Source organism: Trichosurus vulpecula, chromosome 8 (assembly GCF_011100635.1).
Source record: "Trichosurus vulpecula isolate mTriVul1 chromosome 8, mTriVul1.pri, whole genome shotgun sequence".
Taxonomy (NCBI): domain Eukaryota; kingdom Metazoa; phylum Chordata; class Mammalia; order Diprotodontia; family Phalangeridae; genus Trichosurus; species Trichosurus vulpecula.
The window spans coordinates 239,045,226-239,068,821 of NC_050580.1; the positions used below are offsets into that span (position 1 = coordinate 239,045,226).

General features: G+C 37.8%; 1 protein-coding gene and 1 pseudogene across 1 annotated transcript in view; one reads left to right on the forward strand and one right to left on the reverse strand.

Annotated features, from left to right (window-relative positions):
- Positions 1-23,596, forward strand: part of TSHR (thyroid stimulating hormone receptor) — a 184,230-nt gene that overhangs the window by 66,194 nt on the left and 94,440 nt on the right. The window lies entirely within an intron of this gene.
- Positions 15,192-17,541, reverse strand: LOC118828386 (annotated as a pseudogene).

Below are 23,596 nucleotides of genomic sequence, written 5' to 3' on the forward strand. Positions count from 1 at the left end.
ATTTTTCCAATTGTTTAGATCTGATTTTATTTGTGTAAAAAGTGTTTTGTAATTTTGTTCTTATTGTTCCTGGGTTTTTCATGTCAAGTAGACTCCCAAATATTTGGTATTGTCTACAGTTTTTCTAAATGGAACTTCTCTTTGTATCTCTTACTATTAGGCACAGTTGGTAATATATAGAAATGCTGATGATTTATATGGATTTATTTCATATTCTGCAACTTTGCTAAAGTTGTTAATTATTTCAAGTAGTTTTTAGTTGATTCTCTAGGATTTTCTAAGTATGCCATCATATCATCCTGTCTTCTTTATCTTTTAGTACCCCTACCATCGATCACCATGTTTCCCTGGAGATAGAAAAACAAAACAAATGAAAGTAAGATCTGAGGATCTTAATAAAAAATACTTATGCTCCAGGAGATAATAGGAGAGCAATTAGATTTATGTAAATCACTTCATTTAGCAGTAGATGACCTTTTTTGGTTCCATTTGAGGTTATTTCATCATAGCTAATAACTTAAATGATTTCTGGAGATTGCTGCTGCAAAGATTTTCCCCTCCAAGGGATCACATCTCTTGTGGCAGAGAAGAACTGAGAAACTATATGATCCTTCACAAATAATAACTTTCAAAATTGTGGTAATGAAGCTAGATGTAGATATAGAAACACATGTAATGATAAATAAAGATATATAATGTGTATATATAGTGTATATGTATGGGTATATGTGTGTAATGTAGCTTGTGTATAGATAGACGTATCGACATGAAATGCATATCCACATCTGTATCTATTATATATATATATATATATATATATCTTCACATATTATATATCTATATCTATCTATATCTAGCCCCCTCACCACAATTATGAAAGTCATTATTTATATAACTAGATGTACATATAGTGTGTGTGTGTATACTATGTATATATAGATATCAGACATATCTCTATATACACCCAAATATATACATATAAATTACATATATATTTGCTTTGAAATTTTAGTTATTGTCATAATACTCCAAATATAAAGGAAAAAACATTTTTCTGATAATCTGAAAGTTCCCTACTTTCTCTGCTAATTATTCTTGATCTCTTCTTGCTGCTTCAAACAACAAAAGGGACTGATGATATGATGATAAGGATGATGCTGTCAGTTATAAAAATCGTTATATTGCTATAATTTTTTCTCCAAAGTTCCATTATATTGGGGTGACACATGAATTTGGCATGGTGATTTTCAAAATGTTTTCAAATCTATGCCCCATTAGTTGCCCACAATAGCCCTCTGAGGCAGGTAATGAATGTCCTTGCTTGTCAAATGAGGACACTGAGAGTCAAAGAGAGTGTCTTACAGCTAATTTGTGGGAGAATTGGGACTAAAACCCAAGCCTTGAAATTCTAGATCCATGGTATTACTGGCTCTCCTTCTTCTTTGGAAGCATGAAACTATGACTTACAGTGGTCAGATCTTGCTTCCAGGCCCTGTTCCAATATCCTGTTATCAGATCATATTTATGTGAAGACAGCATGGTATATTATAAAGAACATTGGATTTGGAATTAGATGATCTGGATTCAAATTCAGGCTCTGCCACTTACTCTCTGTGTGACTATAGACAAGTCATTTTATCTCTCTGGGTATTATTTTCCACATATGTAAAATCTCTAAGGTCCCTTTCAAATCTAACCCTGTAATCCTGCAACCTATATGAGTGCTCCATGATAGTTATGATACCAAATGATGAAGTATTATCCCAGAACTATAACTTCTCTGTATCTTTTTTTCTCCCTAATTCTCAAGTCATTGTGAGACCAGGATAATAAAAGACTATCTATCTGAAGATTAGCATCTTTTCCCTTGGTAGTCCTTGGAGTAATCCTATTGATTCCATGTTGGTCCTGTTTATTTGGTTTAAATGTGAAACTTGTTTACTGTCATGTTTCCTGTTGAATGTTTCAATGGCAGTCTTTACAATCTGGCCAACTAATATCCATTTTAGTTTTTTCTAATTTAGATTTGTTTATTTTCCAGTACTATATTGCCCTTTCTCCCATGGTTTGCTCTTTCAATAAAGAAAAGCAGCAGCAACATTTTCATTTCTTTGTTCCTATTCTTAACTAAAATTAACTAAAATTCTCATTCTTAACTAAAATTGTGTATCATCTACTAAAATAGAAACATTTAAACTCAGTATTTTGGTTTAAGTTTACTGCTGCCCTATTTTTGGACAAGTAATATTATGTATTTTTAGAAATCCATTTTAGAAATCCATTAGGTTTTCCTGTTTCTCTTAATATTTCATGGATACCAGTGCAGTTCTCAGTCTTCTGACTACATGACCAACCCATATTCTCTGTCTGGCATTAAATAAGAAGCCATATGATTTATTATTTGTTAGATTTATTGATACATATTATTTTGATACAAGCTTCTAACAAATATCACCACCAATGCCACCATCTCCTAAATACACATACATACGTGTACACAAAACTCCTGTACAAAGTACATTCCCTAAGAGTAATTGTTATTTAGTTGTTTTCAATTGTATTTGACTCTTTTCTTAGCAAAGATACTGGAGTGGTTTGCCACTTCCTTCTCCAGCTCATTTTACAGATGAGGAAACTGAGGCAAACTTAAGTGACTTGCCTAGGGTCACACAGGTAGTAAGTGTCTGAGACTACATGAGTCTTCCTGACTGCAGGCCCAGTACTCTATCTATTGTACCACCTAGATGCCCTCAGAAGTGGCTACTGTGCCTAATCAGAATTCTAGTTGAAACCCTAGTATTGGGTGTTTTAGTTCTGTTTTTTTGTGAACCCCCACTAGTATGCTCCTTCTTGATTATCAGGCAGAATTACATTTTAGAAGGAGTATTTAAAAGCATAATTATATCATGAACAGTTGTTAGAGAAACCTCCTAAACTAGAATACATAAGATTCCTGGGAAGGTTCAGCTCAAACTTAGCATATGTGACCAAAAGGCAAACTCACACCTCTTGTTACTGTGTGAGTCCTCATAAGGTTTTCCTTTTGGTGTATTTCTCTGATGGGCTCAGAGAATTGGTCCCCTTGCAGAGTCCTAAAGCTTCCTTTCCAGGTACGTTTAGTTCTTGGCATATTGCTCGGTTCCAAACAGTGTTGTGAAACAGTGATGTTCTGATGACACTGCTACCAGCTTCAGTAGATGCTGCTACTGACTCTGACAGGAACTCCAGATCTTTAGTCTTTTTGAAATAGTTGAGCAAAATGAATTCACACAATGTCCATGATCCAAAATATCTCTTTCTGCACTTTGTGTCCATTACCTTTCTGTTAGGTGGTAGATAAAATGCTTCATCACAGGGCTTCAGGGAATCTGGTCGATCATTGAATTGATCAAAGTTCTAAGCTATTTTTCTTTATGATTTTGCTTTCTTTGTATAAATTGTTCTGCTGGTCTTACTAACTTCACTCTGCATCATTTCACAGATAAACCCCATGTTTATCTGAATTCTTTATCTCTTATTGCATGATAATATTGCATTATAGAAATATACTATAGTTTCTTAAGCCATTTTTCAATTGACTAATATTTTAGCATGTTAGACCTTTGTTTCTGGTTGAAGAGTATAAATGATATAAATGACTTAGTCATATGTCTTGCATAATTACAAATCATTGTCCAGAATATTGGACCAATTCACAAATCCAGCAACTAGGTATTAATATGTCTATTTTACCCTGTTCTCTAACATTGAATGGTCTCATTTTTGTCATCTTTCCCAATTTCCTGATTGTGAAGTAAAACCACAGAGGTGTTTTTATTTGCACTCTTCTGTGATTTGCAACCTTTTTGATGTGGTTGCTAATAGTTCACTATAAGTTTAATTATAAAATTTATAATTATAATTTATATTATATATAATATATGTTATATTATACGTAATATATATTATAAATTACAATTATAAAATTAATTATAAAATTATAAAACTATAGTTTACTATAATTCTTTAGAAAATTTTTAAGTGTATGTCTTTTGACTTTATCTTTTGGCAAATTATTGTTATTAACCAACAATTTAAAAATTATTTAAAACCTAGAATTATTCATGTAATGCAAACCATATTTATAGCCATAATTTTATCAAAGAAGAGTCTTATGCGCAGGTAGAGTGGGCAGCTACCTACCCACATAGGCTATTTTCATGGAAGATTTTGCCAAAATGATAGGAATCTTGTCCTACCTTGATCATTGAGGCCTGAAATTTCTTCAATATGAGAGAAAACTCTTTACTCCACAGTTAGTCATAAGACAAAGTGCATATACACTTGGGAGACATAGCTCATTGACTTAAATTTCCATTGGTTTAAATTTCCATAACCCTCTAAATCATCTTATTCTCCTTTGTTGTTGTTGAGTTGTTTTCAGACATGTGTGACTCTTCATGACTGTAGTTAGAATTTTCTTGGCAAAGATACTAGAGTGATTTGGCATTTCCCTCTCCAGCTCATTTTACAGATGAGAAACTGAGGCAAATTTAAGTGACTTGTTCAGGTTGCAGAGCTAGTAAGTGTCTGAGGCCAGATTTCAACTCAGGAAGATGAGTCTTCCTGATTCCAGGCCCCACACTCTATCTACTGTGCCATTTAGCTGCCCCTATTCCACTCTGGGACAGCTTTAATCATTAGAGTCTTAGAAGGAAAGAGACAAGTTTTCAGACATGATACAGTACAACACTTTTTTATAGTCACACAATTGCCTGAAAACTGAAAGGTATATAAGACCCCACTGTCTTTGTTATTTATTGACTATAAAAAAGTATTTGATTCAGTAGAGCAAAATTTCATTTTAATTTCTTCAACACATCTTCTCCAGTGTATATGTTAAAGGCATATGAGTCCTTGAAAGATGTACCAAGGAGATAACATAGTTCAAAAACTTCCTGATTATGAGTATCAATTAAGTCATAGAAAGAGACATGGATACTTGACAGAGTTGATTGCTTCTGTCATGTTGGTTATTTAGCATAGAGTTTTATAGCTACTCATCTGTATATTTATAGTTTCCTTCCAGTAGAATGCAGGTACCTTACAAGTACTTTTTCATTTTTACTGTATCCCCAGCACCTAATAGTGCCTTAAATATAGCAAGTATCTCATAAATGTTTGTTGGAATGGAATCAGTTGAATCAAAGATGGACTTACATGGTTTTATAAATGCTCTTGTTTGTGGGTCACATTGTGCTTGATTCCTGAAGTATTGGACCATTGGAGAGCACCTACAGGAGATCCAGAGTCACTCAAGAGTTTGGCCTAAGTATTCTTCCAGAAAAAAACCCAAATAAATAAAGAACGACTATTGTTCAAACTATCACATGCAGTTGGTTAGACAACCTGTTGAACTGATCCATCAATATGTATAGGTTAGATAGGCACCATAGACGGTTAATGAGTTGAGTCCAAAACTGAATAGACAAAAATTGGCATGGGTCGCATTTATAAAATTGTGCAATTCTGTAAATGATCCTGAATTTCTGCCCAAAACGAAGGCCCATCTTTTTAACAAGAACATTTTTCTGGCATTATTGTATGGCTGTGAATCATGGAATGTCAGTTTTCAAAGGACTAAAGTTATAGGTCACTAAAAAGACAAATGGGAAGGCATGTAGTAAATAGGCTGCCAAAATGCCTCGTACACAGTGAGAGCTTAATAAATGCTCATTGGCAGACCAACAAAGAATTGTTCAGGAGGAGCAGTGTAATGGATATTGTCAAATACATGACTGGAGAAAGGGATGGGCCAGGTACGTAATGAAAGCAAGGAATAACTTACGAGTAGTTTTTTTTATTTTGCTCCACCGTCTATCCACACAGTGCCACATGCTATTAAAAAGATCAAGAAGAAAGTCCATAGTACATTAAGTGGACCTTCTATGGAAAATTTATAGATCAAAAATGAGAAAGTGTGGATGGGTTGCTATCCACACTATTGAAGGGATTACCCACATTGATGAGATCACAGATCCACTAGAGCAGCACTTCTTAAATTGTGGGTCACAACCCCCATATGGGGCCAAGTGGGAGTCACAAAAAATTTGGCAACAATAAAGGTTTGTGAACGCTCAACGACCAAAAATTAATTCAAAATCAAATGTGTAATGAATCCAAGGTGTTTCTGGCAGTGCTTGCCCATGTTGCATTGCACAACTTCACTGTAGCTTTGGTTCCGAAGATACATTATGTGCACTTTGTGCTGCATGTACCATCACACTACACAACACCAACTGCCAGAAACACCTCAGTTCAGATTTGAGACTATTGTCTGTTATGAATTGCAGTATTTTTGCTGCACATACAAAATTGTTAAATGAATTTTGACTTGGGACTAGGACAGAATTTCCAATAATTTCTGAAATTGCCTTAAACATACTTCTGCAACTTTGTACTATGTATTCATGCATAGTGGAATTCTTAGCATTGATAATTATAAAATCAAAATATCAATTAACTCTGAAAATCACTGAAGATGTTCTACAACCTGCAGTATAAATAAACAAGCACATCACCTCATTGGTATGCAAATTTGCTTTTGTCTTTAATAAATGGTAAAATTATATATATACCAAAAAATTGTTTTAAAATATATTTCTTGATGATTTATCAGTAAATTTTATATACCTATATGCCTGGGGTTGTGAAAAAGTTTCTTAGGTGAAAAGGGGTCACAACTGGAAAAGGTTTAAGAAGGCTTGTCCTAGAGTATGTTTTTGAATAAAGCATACCCTTACAAATCCATACTACAGATTTGGTTTGGTAAAATTTGCTTCCTTATATTAGGATCCCTAGTTCATCTTTCTCATACATTTGTTTATAGAAATCTGAGGGTTGCATTACTGGTTCCTTTGTTGGATTTCTGTCTCCTTTAATTTAATTTCCTATATGTACATTTAAAAATAGTGCTCCCTATTGTGTTTAGCAATGACAAACCACTTAACCGTAGTTAATTGTGAAACATTTGAATATCTCTAGTAGTTCTTTGTGCAAGCAGCTATAATTAGTCTTCTTGGCTCTTTCAGTTAAATAAAACAGAAAATAGTAAATAGTATCCAGACACTCTTTCTTAGCCTTTTGGGGAAGTGAATGATATCTATAAATTTTACTTTGGATATTTGGAGAGCATGCTTCTAGACACAATCTCAAGAGGGTCCGACACAGATAATACCATCAGGTGAATGAATTATCCGACTGAAATGTAGAGATGAAAGGGATTTCAGAGATCATCTTAACAAACACTTAGTTGACAAAGGATGACACTAACACCTAGAAAAATAAATTGGTCATACAAGCAATATCATAGCCAATACTAGAACACAGGTCTTCTAATCTAGCATATTGACTGTTTGTTTTCCTTGAGAGCAATGTTTAACTTTCTGTATTTACTGGCAGAAAAATAAAGTTGAAAGTTGGAATAAGAATATGGATAATCAGGTCCCAAAAACTCAGCTAGTAAACACACCGGATCTGAACCTTGAGTGATTTAGATTGAATGTACACATTCATTCTCTCCCTTCATATAATTTACATAGCATCATGTATACATATATACACATACAAGTGTATGTGCATATATGTACAGATATGTCTCATTGTAATTTCAAAATATATTGAGAATCAAAATACAGTAAACAAGTCCATGAGCTTTCTTGTTTTGTTGCTCAGTCATTTTCCCATCATGTCTGACTCTTCCTGACCCCATTTGGGGTTTTCTTAGCAAAGATACTGGAGTGGTTTGACATTTCCTTCTCCAACTCATTTTACAGATAAGGAAACTGTAGCAAACAGGACCAAATGACTTGCCCAGGGTCACACAGCTAGTAAGTGACGGGGGCCACATTTGAACTCAGGAAGATGAGTCTTCCTCACTCCAGGCCTGGGACCGTATGTACCATGCCACTTAGCTGCCTCTACAAGCTCTACTGACCTTACTATACTATAAGCTCCTTGAGGGCAAGGGCCCTGTCTATTGTGGTTTTTTTTGGGGGGGGGGAGATGGAGGGGAAGGGAGGCAGCATGGACAAAAGATAGAGATAATCATAAAAAAGAAAATAAAATAATTTTAATTGCATGAAATTGAAAAGCTTTCACACTAATGATTTCAATACAATTAAGACAGAAAAAGAAAGTTAATTCAGAAAAAATTTTAAAAATTGTATCAATTACCTTTGACAAACATGGGATAAAAGTTTCCTGATACATAGGGAATTAAAATGAATCTATAAGACCAGTGAATAAATGTTCGAAGGATATGAACAAACAGTTCTCAAAAGAAGAATTTCATATTAACAATATAGGAAAGATTGTGCCAACCTGATGGAAATGGCCACCAGGAACTCTATGTAGCTCAGCCATTCTTTACACTATATTCTGTTTTCACTCTGATTGCGTAATAAATTTTTAATCAGAGAAATGCTCTCTGAGTTTATAATTCCTCTGAGTGTCACTTTACACACAGCAAAATGGTAAAGATTAAGAAAGGTAGGAACTGGCAGTGTTGGAGGGGCTGTGAAAAAAAACAGGCAGATGAATATTCTTTTAGGTGTGAATTGGTCTATTTTGGAATTATGCTAAGGAAGTAATTAAAATATCCATACTTTTTGCCCCCAACATCACCTTTGACCCTAAGGAGGTCAAAGACAGAAACAAAGGTCCTGTATACACCAAAAACACTCATAAGAACATTTTGTGTGGTGGCAAAGAAATGGAAACAAAATAGATTTCTATCACTCAGGGAATGACTAGGCAAGTTGTAGGATGTGAATATTATTGCTCATATTTCTCATCCATAAAATGGGGATCATAATAGCTCCTATCTCATAGGGCTATTTTGAAGACCAAACGAGATGATGTATGTAAAGACCTTGCAAACCTTTAATATAAACATATTAATATATTATAAATATCATAAATTATTTTTCTTCTTTGCATGTCTCACATTACCTAACCAGTGCCTTGCACATAATAGATACTCAAAACTTATTGTTTTTGTTTTTGGTTGGCTCCAATCTTTCTTAGTCTATGCTGATGTCCATATGTCCAAATAAATATTTTACGGCTCCATATAACTGGTTTATGTGGTTACATAATCAGTTAACAAGAATTTGACATGCAAAAACTTTGTATGAGTGAATGGAAAAAACATTTATTAAACACCACTACAAGCAAAGTACTGGGCTAACCACTAGGGATGCCAATAGAAAAGTGAGACATACCTTCTCTTTAGGAGCTGCTCACATTCTGCTAGGAGACCAAGCCTATGCAAGGTTTCATCTGCACGTAATGGGATAGGAAAGAAATATAAGGCAACTCCCTACCCACAAAAAAATTATAGCCCAATTGAGGCAATAAAATACCCATATAGGAATATATAGCTCTAGTTTGGAAACTGACATTATAAAGCATGACAATTGTTGTAACAACAGTGTTGCTAGCAACTGCTGTGAGGGTGTAAGACCAATAACACCAGCTCACAGGAGGGCTGCTAACACAGGTTCTTTGATCTGCTTTTCTAAGGAAAGCAACTTTAAGGGCTTTACAATCTCACTTTAATTAAAAATACATATATCATTTACTTAGTTCAGGGGGAAAAGTCAGCACCCTGAACTTCAGAGAAAACACAAGCAGAAATTACAAGCAGAAATTATATAAACAGAGCAAAATAACACAAATCAGCAGACAGGCTTCTAGCTGTCTGACCAAGACATTATATACATAGTTACCAGAGAGAGAAGCACCAACATCTGGGTTTTTCAAAGGTGGGGGTGGGGTCCTTAATGGCTACCCAGAGTTTCCACACAAACACTCTTCCAATGAGTTAGCTTCAAGCAAAATGCTAACCTCAGAGTATACGTACACTTCTTCAGGGTTAGAGGGCATCACAACTATGTGACTCAAACCCATGAGCCCTAGGCCTTCCTGTGACTTAAGCAGGTCATCAAAGATTCCCAATTCAATCAAAGACTCTTGATTGAAACAAAAGCAAGACTCAATCAAAGGCACTTGATCACCTTAATGCTGAGAAGCACTCAAACGAAAAACAGCAAAAAGTCCCACCTTGCTTGCCGTTACAGTTGTACAGGATTAAAATGCTCAATTAAACTTATTTGCCAGAGGTGGCCTTGGACAGTACAGAAATACCAATTCTATCATTTATCAGCCATCAAAATGGACCTCTGTGCATCACATTAACCAGTTTTTGTGGTCCTGCATTATAGGAAATAATTGGTGATCAAGAAAATATCTACGATGCCATTTTTTGTTTTTAATTTTAAACTTTATTGATATCTTTTGTATTTACATCACCTATATTTTCCATTCCAATCCTCTCCTCCCACTCCAAAGACCACAGTTATAACAAAGAAGAATCAGAAAAATTAGCCAACATATCTAGAAAATCTGCCCATTAAAAGCAGTGTTCTACACTCATGGTCAACTCAAGTCAACAAACATTTATAAAGCACCTAGTATGTGCCATGTACTTTGCTAAGTGTTGGTAGAGAAGCCTATGTAAGGATCTGTGATAGGAAATTAGAATCATGAGAGTTTTCACAGAAATGGTATTTGAGCTAGACCTTGAAAACTGCATAGGGTTCAAATGGATTAAGGTGAAGGAATTGCAGAATACAGAATCAGCACAATACAGAATGAAGACACAGCTATGGGAAAGTGAAGTTCAGGTCCAGAGAATTAGAAGCATCCAACGTAGTGACATAAAGCAAAGTAGTAGGAAAGAGGCAAATCTAAAAATTTAGGTCGCAGCCAGATTGTAGAAGATGTTGAATGAATGAATAAGCATTTATTAAGAGTCTATGTGACAAGCATAATGATGTCTGGGAATGCAAATACAAAAGTGAAACTTTTAGTCATTGCCTGATTTCTCTCAAGGAACCTAAATTCTCATTCTTGAGTTCCATACTGAACAGTTTCTTTGGTAAGAAGTATCATTGAAGGAGAATAGGATTATAAACCACAGATTTAAAACTGGAAGGAACCCTATAGATCTCCTATTCAAATGTACTCAATTTACAAGTTAGGAAACTGAGACCCAGAGAGGTCAAGCAACATGCCCAAGGTCACAAGGCAGTAAGGAGCAAAACCACGATTGGAACCTTGGTCCTCTGGCTCCAAATCCAGCGTCCATTGTACTACATTTTAAGTAGAGGACTTAAGAGATAAGAGGTATGCTTTAAAAGGATTTAATCTAGTATTATCAGGAAGTGTAGACTAGACAGGTGACAGCATTTAATCAGTAAAACCAGTTGGAAAATTATTGAAATGATACAGGTGAAAGGTCCCTGGATTAGAGAGGTGGTTTTATTTTGATGTAGCATTGTATGAATACGTTTTGTATCCCTAACTAAATTGTATGTGCTTTGAGGGCAGCAACATTATCTTATGCTTCCTTGTTTCTCCACATCCTTCAGTCAGTACCTTGCTCAGGGATTTATACATGGCAGGTGCTCAAATTCTTGTGGAGTCATTGAGAAACATTAAAAACCAAAAGAAATCAATGAAAGCAGGTCCTATGGTGCAGGACCACAAAATGTAGTTAGCTAAGGCACAGGAATCCATTCGAATGCTTGGCAAATAATAGAATAGGTATTTCTGGGCTATCACAAATAAGTTCAACTAAGCTTTTTCAGTCTAGTATAATTCAGTCATGCTCATAATGTCAAGTTCCAAACTAGAACTATGACTTTTTAATAAAAAAGATCAGAATGCTGAGGATTCCAGAAATCTTGTAAAAAGCCTATCCTTTAGGCAATGACACTGGGGAAAGCACACTTTAACATAGTTTCAGCAAAAGGAAGCTGCACCTATGCAAGAGGCCTGTGAAAAATGAAGCATGCTAATAGTAATCTGCTCCATTTGTTCTTACTGGAACATTAAACCCCTATCTGCTGACTTCTCTAATGGTAACCAGGTTCTCCTCCCCACTCCTGTTAGTACTGTAGAACAAAAAAGATTCTGTTCTCCCATCTGTGAAATACACAGATCAATCAGTGAAATTATGCAAGTAGGTTCTTTGTTTCTGTATTATATCTTACACCTACGAACATTTGAGAAATACATCGATTTCCTCAATGGGACCCAAATAAAACATTTTAACTGTAAGTCATAGCCTCTCTGCTCATTCTTAATTAAAAGGAAGTATGGTCAGAAAAAATTACTAAAAATTACATCACTGGGTTGTATATTTGTATTTATAATTTTCATATCAACTTTTCCTTGTTTAGAATTAAAAGCTTATTTGTCTATCCATCAGTGCAGCATACTCCAGCTAGGCAACTGTAGTTGCGAATTTTTCTTTTTCTAAACCATTAATAATGCCTTTACCCCCAATAGTAAAAAATATTTTGAAGCGTGACCTTTCTATTTTTTATTATATATGAGAGTAAACAACCCTTTGCTTTCCTAGAGTCTTAAAAAGCTTTGAGCAAAGGGAAAGTGACTTATTTTCTTAGAAAGTATATCATGGAGCATACTGCTTTCATCATAATAAAGAAGATGAAAAATACCTATTATCCAGACTATGGCATGCAATTGGATGGGCAGCTCATTGATCCAGTCCATCCTTATATAATAACCTCTGGTGAGGGGTGGATTGGCCATAAAAATCATGAGATATCAAGAAAGAAGAAATTAATGTAAGCTCATCTGTGCAGCTATGGTGGGTGGAAATTCTGGGACTCTTAAGAATGAGGTAAGCAGAAGGGAGAGGAGGCAGTTTCCCATGACAACAGCATGACTGTGACAGCAGTTACTGTCTGCAGTTACTTTCTTAAGGATGGTGAGGGATCAATTCTAAATGGAAATGTAGAGAGGTGTGTGATTATATTTTTTTCATTGCAGAGGTTTGGTCCAATAGTAAGATCTCTGAGAGAAACAAATCCACTGGAAGAACAATGATCAATTGTCCCTTCTTCACTCCCTTCCTTCCTCTTAATTGTGTATTTTTAAAATTCTATTAAAGAATGCACTTGCCAGATTTAATATTATTTCTCAGACGTACCTGTTAGAGGCCTTGTCTTTACATCACCTAGTGTCCCTTCGATTGCATCATGAGAGTTCAGTGGCAGCCGCACAGGAGAGAGGGACCTTTCCTAGTTTAAGACTGGGAGCTTAAAAATGATGCTCCTCCCTCCCCTCAACCCATTATTAGAGAGTTTTGCCAACTAGGGGCATAGGAATGAGTCATTTCATAACTATAATTTTGAGAGAGGAATTCCTATGAATGGGAGCTATAAATATAGCTTATAATTAATATTAATTAATAGCTTATAATTAAATTATAAATCTGTTCCCTAGACACAAATCTGAGAGTAACTAGATGCTACAAGTACACAAAACAATGGCTAACATTTATATAGCACTTTAAGTTTTATATAACACTTGACCAATATTTCATCTGATCCTCACAATCCTAAGAGTTTGGTGCTATTATCCCCATTTTATAACTGAGGAAGCTGAGGTAAGACAAGTTAAATTAATTGCCCGGCCTCACATAGATAGTAAGTGTGTGAAATTGGATAGGAACTCAGGTCTTCCTAACACTCGATCCAGCACTCTATCTGCTGCACCTAGCTGCACAGTTAAGCTAGGCCTAGAGTTGAGTAACTGAATTAAATTTAGGAACATCAAGGAACATGACAGGATCTGAAGAATCAAAATTGCTACTAACCCAACTGGCAATGAAGAAGGGGCACAGAAAGTGGTAAGTACCCTACAACATTTTACCAGCAATGACTTGCATCCAAAAGGCAAAGAAAGAGATCATCCTCATGGAAATATGCGATTAGAAAAGAGAGTGGGCTAATCATGTAGGTAAAGGATAGCCGAGGGAAACCTGAGTGATGCCTTGCAACGATGAAATGTTGAAAGACCTAGAAGAAGGCCTCTTTCATTGGGGGTAGACCTTTCTCATTCTCCTTCTGGATCTTTTTTCAGCTCATCCCCATTGGCATCCCCCAAGGCTCTGACTTGGGAACTATTCTCTTCTCCCTCTAAACTATCTTGCTGAGTGATCTCATCAGTCCCTACGGATTTAAGTATCATCTCTATGTACATGACTCAGACCTACAAATCTACCCCTAACCTTTCTCCGGAGTTCTAGACTTCTAATACTAACTGCCTCTTAAACTGCATCTTGAACTAGATGTCCTGTAGACCTCTAAAACTCAACATTTCCAAAACAAAACTCATATTTCCTGCTAGACTTTCTCCTCTTCTGAACTTCTATACTTTCAAGGGCTCTACCATCTTCCTAGTCACCTGGGCTTGGAACTTTGGTGTCTTCCTCAACTCCTCACTCACTCTCTCATATTCAATTTGTTGCTATGTCTTTCCTTCTCTACCCTTACAATATCACTCATGTACATCCCCTTCTCTCCACTCACACAGTTACAGCCCTAGTTCAAGCAATAGACTTCTGGTTGGTCTTCCTACTCCCTTCTCTTTCCACTCCATTTAACTGTTAAGGTGTTCTTTCTAAAGCACAAGTCTAACCATACTGCCCCCTCCTCAATAAAATCCCTGTTGCCCTGGGATCAAACATAAAAATCTTTTATTTGGCTTTTCAAGCTCTTCCTGACTTGACCCCTTCCTAACTCTCATCTCTTCTTATACTTTACCTCTTTCCATGTGCTTTAAAATCCAGTGATCCCAGACTTCTTGCTCTTCCTTCACATAACATTCCATTTTCTCTCTCTGTGCTTTTTCACTGGCTGTCCTTCATGCCTGGAATGTACTTCTCTCTCACCTCCACCTCCTGAATTCCCCAGATTTCTCAAGATCCAGCTTAAATCCCACCTTCCTCAGTAGTCTGACTGGGCCTCTAATTTCCCTCTAAGATTACCTCCTATTTATATGTATTTATCCTGTGTGAACAACTTTTCTAGTGTTGTTTTCCTCACTGGGATGTGAGCCCTTTGAGTATAGGCACCCTTTTTGCCTTTCTTTGTATCCTCATAAAATAGCAAAGTGCCTGGCATATAGTAAGTCTTTAATAAATGCTTCATACATTCATTGTATTATTATTTTTTTGCACTAAAAATTGATTTTTAATGATAAATTACAACTCGGACACAGGGTGGGTAATGGGACAAGAGCTGGATTGTCTGTGGGGTTTCATTACATTGATGGTCTCAGGGGCTGGGGCTCCAGGCCCAATGCCAAATCTTGCCAAGAGGCTCTCAGCCTTGGGTACTGGCGATCTGGGAGGGCAGCAGGGCCTCTTGTTGCAGGGGAAGCAGTAGGATGACTTCTTTAAACATAGTATTGCTGTTGCTGCTGCTGCTTCTCGGTGGCGGCCTTGCTGGCCAGGTCCTTGGCCTTCTCGGTAGCTGCCAAAGCAGTTTCCTTCGCCTTCTCAGTTGCTTCCTTAGCTGTTTCAACAAGTGTCTTAGAAGGAGCTTCACCTTGCAGCTTGGCCAGGATGTACTCAAAGCCTTTGATGGTCTTGGTCACGTTACTTTTGAATCTAGCTAGGCCGAACTCCTGCACAGCTCTGGAGACCCCCGAACAAACTGGAGGAGACCCAGGCCTCCTGTCGGATTTCAGTCCAGCCACTGTTTTCAGGGTTCACACAGTAAACACATCTTTCCTCCACCACCATCAGCCGGGCATGGTTGATGTTCCAGGTGAAAGTGGTCATGGTCTGGTTCTGTGGGTCCACGATAGAGTCCTCGAGAATGTACACCGAGTGAATACGTTAGCAGAAAAGAAGCGCTCCGCCCAGCGGGGCATGCGGTTGGTCTTCGTTAGAAGCCGCCTGGACAGCAGCTTCCGATCCGGGGTCACCTCCCGGTGCACGATGTCCTCGGTCAGCACATGCTTGCTGTAGGGGTTGGGGTAACGCTGCCAGAAGGCAGCAAACACTTGGTCCCAAGAGCTCCGGAGCACGCTCTACCCCAGGAAATACTTCACCTTCGTCCCGGCGGGGGTCGGGGCAGTGTCAGGGGGCGCACAGCATGGGGAGTGGGGGAGAGATGGGTCGCCAGGCTCGTGCTCTCCGTCACCGTCCCAAAGCCGGCGTAGCCGCCGCCTCCACTGCCACCGCCGCTGTCACCGTCGCCGCCGCCGCCATGAGGGGGTGTCCGGCCGCTCTCATTGTATTATTTTGAGGAGAAAATTACTCAAGCATTTTCTATATTACTACCTAAGTCCAGAGTCCAGAGTGAAAAGGGATTCCCTGTAGTAGATGGTCAGGTTCTTCAAATGCATCTCTTCACAGAAGAGATCATCTTCATTACATCAAGCCCCAAGACACTGTAGCATCTGCTAGAAGAGAATTGCAGTCACTCAAAGGAGTTTAGCCTTCATATCCACACAGAAAAGGTCAAATACATGGAGAATGTCTATTGTCCAGATTCCAACATGCATCTGAATGAATTCCATATAGTGCTTGTCCAAGAGAATGTACATCTGGGACAGACAATACAGATGCACAATATGGGCCCAGAATTTAAGGAGGCTCGATAGCTTTCTGGAAATTGCAAAGCACTTCTACTGACCTAAGCTTCCCATAACATCAAAGACCCATTTTTTAAATAGAAACAATTTACTAGGGTTGTTCCATGGCAGCAAAACCTTCCTCAGAAGAACCAAAGGTGCGTATCACAGAAAGGGCAATGGAAAGTCACATGGAGAGTTGGCAGGCTGTAGCATATACCAATGAGGAACTCTGAGGAAGAACGGGAGTAAAGGATGTCATCAAAGAAGTTATGAAAGAAGGAGAAGATCACTGGTAGGGTGGTGAGAGCAACAGATAAGAGATGGATGACAGCCCAAGTGTTCCAATGCTATGCTTGCAATGACAGAAGTAATGGGGGAAAATTTTCATTCGGAATATTGAGTAGACTCCTGTGATAACTCTTTGGGAGGACATGGAGGAGGAGGAAAGGATTCTGGGAAGATGGAAGAGTAGTTCAGAAAACTTTTGGTTCTCCAAATTTCTTCCACAAAAAAAGACAGAACATTGCCTCAGAGAAGCAGAAGTAAACACAGAGTAAAGCAGTTGTCCTCCCAAGATAACTTGAGAAGGACCCAGGAAGACCTGATCTTCGGGGTGGTGGAGGTTTGTCCTGCGTGAAGTGCAAACAGTCCAGGTCACCTCTGCAAAAGCAACAAACAACAAACTCTTGGGGCAGCTGGGTTGAGGGGCAGACTCAGCCTTAAAAACTTTCATTTTGCAAACAGTGTGGGAATCTGATGGCTGAATAGGAGAATACTGAAGGTCCTTCCACTATCGAGGGATGCCAAGCACAGCTGTGCTGACCAGATGTGGCCCAGGTTGTGGCTGTGGGGAGAAGAAGCTAGCACACATCTGGTGAGTGCAGTAGTGGGGACCCTGTTAGCTGCGGGCATTTGCAGGAGAGCAGAGTCCCTGGTTTCAGTTCTAGGGCAGAGGGGATGGCTATAGTTTGCAGCCACCAGAGGGACACTAGAGAGTAAGATCACTTGTGGGACAGTGTGACCAGAGGCCCTAGCCATGGCTTAAGAGTGGAGAAAAAGGTCCAAGGTTGGACCCCAAGATAGACCTCAGAAAATAACAGTAAGAAGGACCTGAAACTTGGGGCATCATTGCCCATATCTTGGGACTACAAGTTGATTACACTAATAGCTGCTAAGAAAACCAATATAAAACAAAAAATAAACAAATAAAAATGAGTAAGCAAAGGAGAAAGAACCCAACCATAAAAAGTTACTATGGGGATAGAGAAGATCTAGGTTCATGTTCAGAAGAAGATAATGGAACTAAAAAAGCCACTCCTTTTTTCAATAAGAAATGTCAAATGATCCTAAGTACAAAAAGAGTTCTGGGAAGAACTAAAAAAGAACTTTAAAAATCAAATAAGAGAGATTAAGGAAAATTTAGAAAAAAAATGAGAACAGTCCAACAAAATTAAGAAAATTATGAAAAGTCAACCAACTTTAAATAAAGAATCAAAAAGTTAAGAAAAGAATTTATTCCCTTAAAGCTAGCAGATACATGTATGCACAGAGCCAGAAAAATTCTGACTTTCTGATTAAAGAATGAGAAGACTTAAATACATTTGAGAACAATCCCAGCTCAGGATTCAGGAATCCTGAAACTAAAATTTCCAGGGCAAGGTCAGCTGGAATGAATTCACGGACCCAAGCAATCTTTAAGTCGTTGGCAAAAGTTTATTGTTATGCTTTACAGCAGGCAAGAGTTCTTAGGGAAACTGCAATCTAAAAGGGGACACAGTTATATCTTATATAGGGCATTTTGTGAGGAATCATGTGTCAAGTGTCTTGATTAGTTGTTTTGGGGTGGGATTAGTGAGTGGTTAAGGTGTGGTTAAAGAGTGGTTAGTTCTTAAAGGAACATGCACATTTAGTATCTACTGGGCAGGCATTATTACCCAGAGTTCACTGGGAAATAGCCTGGGGGGTGGCTAGGAGGAGGTGTAGTTTTGACTAAGTCAATTAACGGTCAGGGCTGACTGGAGATATCCAGCTTGCTTCCATCAAATGTCTTGTTAGACAAGATTAATGTAAAGGAATACACATTTAACTATGTCTAGGATACATATCACTAAGGTCAGTAGGCAGTAAATATTGCTATGTCCAAGTGCACAGCCAATTAACAATACACAGGGAGTCAGTCTATAGGTAGGCACAGCTGCCTACTGTGAAAGGAGTAGAGATAAGTATTCTGCTAGGGCATGCTGCCCTTGAACTAGAGAGAGACTGCCAGAGACAGTGTTTTGAGGCTAGGGAGAGATGCGATTTTAGAGCTGTATGTGGTTTTGGAATAGGGGCTCAGGCACAGGCACCCAAGCAGATGCTGTTAGAATTAGGGTCCAAGCACAAGCACCCTAGCACCCCATCATAACCATAGCGTGAGAAAGGAAATTTCTTAGTTGAATAAGTTGTAAATGCAATAAGACAAGACAATTGACAAAGTGTCAATTGGAATTACAATCCCAGAATACCTGTGTTTTAATCCTGTATAGCACTTGTCCACAGGATAATAAGATAAGAAAAGTCCCATTATTCAAGACAGCATCTGATCCTGGGCATCCTGTCTGTTAGTGGCTGCTAACAGGAAAAATTCTCCTGGTCATCCTCATCTGGTTCTATAGTTGCTGACGCAGGAAAGGGCATTATTAGAGCAAAGCAAAGCATTAGCTCGGGCTTTGACCGTTGTTGGGGTTCAAATGATCTTAAATGATCAGCAAGGTATAAGCACATGGACCTAAATGCTTACAAATGCATTTAGGGTTTGTAAACTTCAGATACCTTTGAATGTATCAATTCGTATAATCTTTCTTCAGTAAACTAAAGAAAGATTCACACAGGAGTTCATATTATGCTTTTGATTCTTAGTAATTACAACGACAGATTGTATTAGTCATTCTGGCCATCTAGTATCCCTCCCTCCTCCTTCTGGTAAAGAACTGTAATCTGATCAACTAGTTTCCTCATAGACCTAGGATCAGAAACTTTCAGCCTCTCTTTCCCATTCTTTGGTCTTAGAATGAAAGTTATCATCTATTTAGAGCTGAAAGGGATCTCAGAGCCCCTAATTTTACAGATGAAGAAACTGAGGCTCAAAGAGATTCAATGATTTAAGGTTATATGGTCTAAGTGACAGAGTCAAGATTTAAGCTGAATTCCTCTGACTCCAAATCTAGCATTCTTTCAAGAGAAAAGATCATGTAAATAAATAGGGTACATTCCTTATTTAATTGGCTAAATTTTGTCTGTCAGCCATTTTGTGTATTAATGAAATCATCAAGCTAGACAAAAAAATCCTTCCTGAATTCTACCCCTACCCTTCATGATATTAAATCTGATCTGAATGTCTTCTATTTAAGAGTCAGATTTACTCTCAGCAAAAATAAAGGAGCTTAAATTATTCTCAAAAGATTTGTGTCAACAGTCAATTTATATCAATTGGGCCCAAAATAAAATCTTCCTCCTCAATCCCCAATTTCCATTCTGGATTACCTGAAATTTAGTAAACCTAAGTAAAGAATGTTAATCACCAAAATGTAGCCTATAAAGTCAGGAGCATTTCAAATGATTAATTCCATTAACATTATTAGAATTATCCAGCTGTCCCCAGCTGCATCATAATAAGCATGATATTAATTAGTTTCATTCAACAAATAAGCTTAGATTAGTACCCTTCCCCTTTTGTTCAGGATGTATTATTCAAATGGTGAAATTGTTCAAATAGCTGCTCTGCTTGAGTCTACACAGTTCTGTTGCATTTGGTATATCACTGGACATCTCATTTGATGTCAAACATGTTGCTAAGAACATCTTGTCTATTGGAATGAAGAGAGACGCCATCATTTCTCATCTGTGGCTTTTTAAAATGTTTACTGCCAAATCCTATGCCAACTAATCCATGAGGAGAATGATTTGTCTTCTAACTTAAAATAGTGCTTGCGTGTCTGTGTGTGTGTGTGTGTGTGTGTGAAAGAGAGAGAGAGAGAGGGAGAGAGAGAGAGAGGGAGAGAGAGAGAGAGGGAGAGAGAGGGGGGGGGAGGGAAAGAGGGAGAGGGAGGGAGGGAGGGAGAGAGGGAGAGAGGGAGGGAGAGAGAAACGACCAGGGCAAAATAGGAACTTTTACTTAGGGGATGTCAAATCTTAAGACTACTAAACTGGGTAGAAGGAATCAAATTTAGAAGGCTCAGGACAAAACCTAACGCTCCCCACTCCTGCACATCTATGCAAGGGAGGGTGATGGCAGGAAGTGTAGCTCTGCTACCATTCCCTGCTTCTGCAACTAACTTGGTTTACTAACCACAGACTGACATGGTTGCCAAATGCCAGCTGCTACTTCCTAGAATGGGGGAAGTTTTAGTCAGAGATCTCCTCTTCCTGCTAATGGTGGTGGTTTCAATACCCTGGCCAATGCTTGTTTAATCCAAAGCTAGGGGGAATGAAGAGGGAAGAAGAATTGTGGCAATGGCTCTTAATCTTTATACCTTTGAGCCAGGATGACTACTAGTGTAAAGGTTCTGCTGAAGCAGGAGAGGTGTGGCAGAACGGGACCAGAGGCTTTACAGACCTGTAGGGCCTTCCTCCAGATCTCTAAGGGGCAGCAAGGAGTAGCAGGGGGCAACCAATCACCATCTGGGGTCCTTCTGCCACAAGCTCCTAACTGCTGAAGCTCGCAGCTTTTTCTCCTCTCAGTATGAATTACTTGGAACAGAAAGGTGCCCTAAGCCCCTGGAGTGTGAAATAGAGGGGTGAGACCCTATTTCACATTAGCCCCACCTGGTGGTGATTGAATCAGAACAGTGGTGGGGAGTTGTGAGTAGTGTTGTTCATCTACTCCTATTTGGCTCCCGCAACCCTACTACTTACTGACTCATTATCTAAATGGGGCTCTTGGTGAAATGAACAAACAAAAAACCACTCTTCTACTTTGAGAAATTATATCAAATGATTTGTAATTCTCTTATCTTTTTAGTTCTGAGCCCCTAGCCAAAGACAGCATACTGGCAAAACAACTCAGTGTTAGGTCTCTCTCTTTTCTGAGGCTGTTCTTTCCTCAGTGGCCTCCTCCCAAATACTTTTCTATTAAGTACACCCCAATTAGCATTGGTTTTTGGTTGGCAGGCCAACCACACTGTCTGTTTGTTTTTCAGGGTGGTTTATCAGATTAGTTTATTTCACTTTGGAAGTCATGAGACTTCTGATCTTTTTTCTTTTAAAATTTTTATTTTCAGTTCCAAATTCCCTCTCTTTAGCCCATACTTCCATTGAGAAGGCAAGCAATATGATACCCATTATACATGTGAAATTGTGCAAAACATATTTCCATATTAGTCACGTTGCAAAAGAAAAGAGAAAATGAAAAAAATATGCTTCAATTTGCATTCAGAGTCCATCAGCTCTCTGTTTCTGAAGGCTGATAGCATTTTTCATTATGTGTCCTTTGGAATTTTCATGGATTCTTATATTGATCTGTTACTAAGTCTTTCACAGTTGATTATTGTTACAATATTGTTGTTACTATCTATAATATTCTTGTTCTACTCATTTCACTTTGCATCGATTTGCATATGTCTTGCCAGGTTTTTCTGAAACCATCCTTCATCATTTCTTATAACACAATAGTATTTCATCACTATTATCACATACAACAATTTGTTCAGCTATTCCCCAATTGATAGGTATCTCCTCAATTTCCAACTCTTTGCCACCACAGACAGAGCTGCTATAAATATTTTCATACATATACATCCTTTTCTTTTCTCCTTGGGAATACAAATCTAGTAGTGAAATTGCTATCAAAGGGTATGGGTGGGTTTTATAGCTCATTAGGCATAATTCCAAATTGTTCTCTACTAATAGTGCATTAGTGTATCTATTTTTCCACATCCCTTCCAGAATTTTCCTTCTCTATCAAGTTAGACAATCTGATGGGTATAAGGTAGTAGTCAGAGCTGTTTTGATATGCATTTCTCTAATAATTAGTGATTTAGAGCATTTTTTATATAATGATTGATAGCTTTGATTTTTTCTTCTGAAAATTGCCTGCTCTTATCCAGGAAATTGAAGAAAAATTTTATATCAAGTTTCTCTGATAAAGGTCTCATTTGTCAAATAAAAAGGAACTGAGGCAAATTTATAAAAATAAGAGTCATTCCCCAGTTGATAATTGGTCAATTTCCTGCTTTCCTTATAATTTTGGCTATATTGGATTTGTTTGTGCAAAAACTTTTAAAATTTAATATGGGGGCAGCTAGGTGGTGCAGTGAGTAGAGCACTGGCCCTGGAGTCAGGAGGACCTGAGTTTAAATCCGGCCTCAGACACTTGACAAACTTACTAGCTGTGTGACCTTGAGCAAGTCACTTAACCCCCATTGCCCTGCCTTACCTCCTGCAAAAAACAAAACAACCTCCCCAAAATTAATGTAATCAAAATTATATACTTTACTTTTCGTGAGCCTCTTTATCTCTTGCATAGTCATAAATACTTCCCTTATCCATAGATCTGACAGGTAATTTCCCCCTATACTCCTCTAATTTGCTTATGACATCATCCCTTATATCTAAATCATGTACCTATTTTGACCTTATCTTGGTATATGGTATGAGATGTTGGTCTCTGCCTAGTTTCTGCCAGACTATCTTCTGGTTTTCCCAGCAGTTTTTGTTGAGTAGTGAGTTCTTGACCTAATAGCTTGGATCTTTGAGTTTATCAAATACTAGGTTACTGTGATATTGTGTACCTCATTTATTCCATTGACCAATCACTCAATTTCTTATCCAGTGCAGATTACTTTGATGATTACCACTTTGTAATATAGTTTGAGATCTGGTACTGCCAGGCAACTTTCTTTAATTTTTTTTTTACTGGTTCCCTTTAATATTATTGACCAACCATACTGCTTCTAAAGAAATACTAAACAGCTAAAACGAAGAAATAAAAAGCAATGATTTAAAAAAACTGCATACCTAAAAGGAGTTTTCAGGCTTCCGTGAGAGGGACAGAAAAGGAGATACAGGATTATTGCTTTGAGGTCTATATCAGGGAGTAGAGGTAAATTAGTTT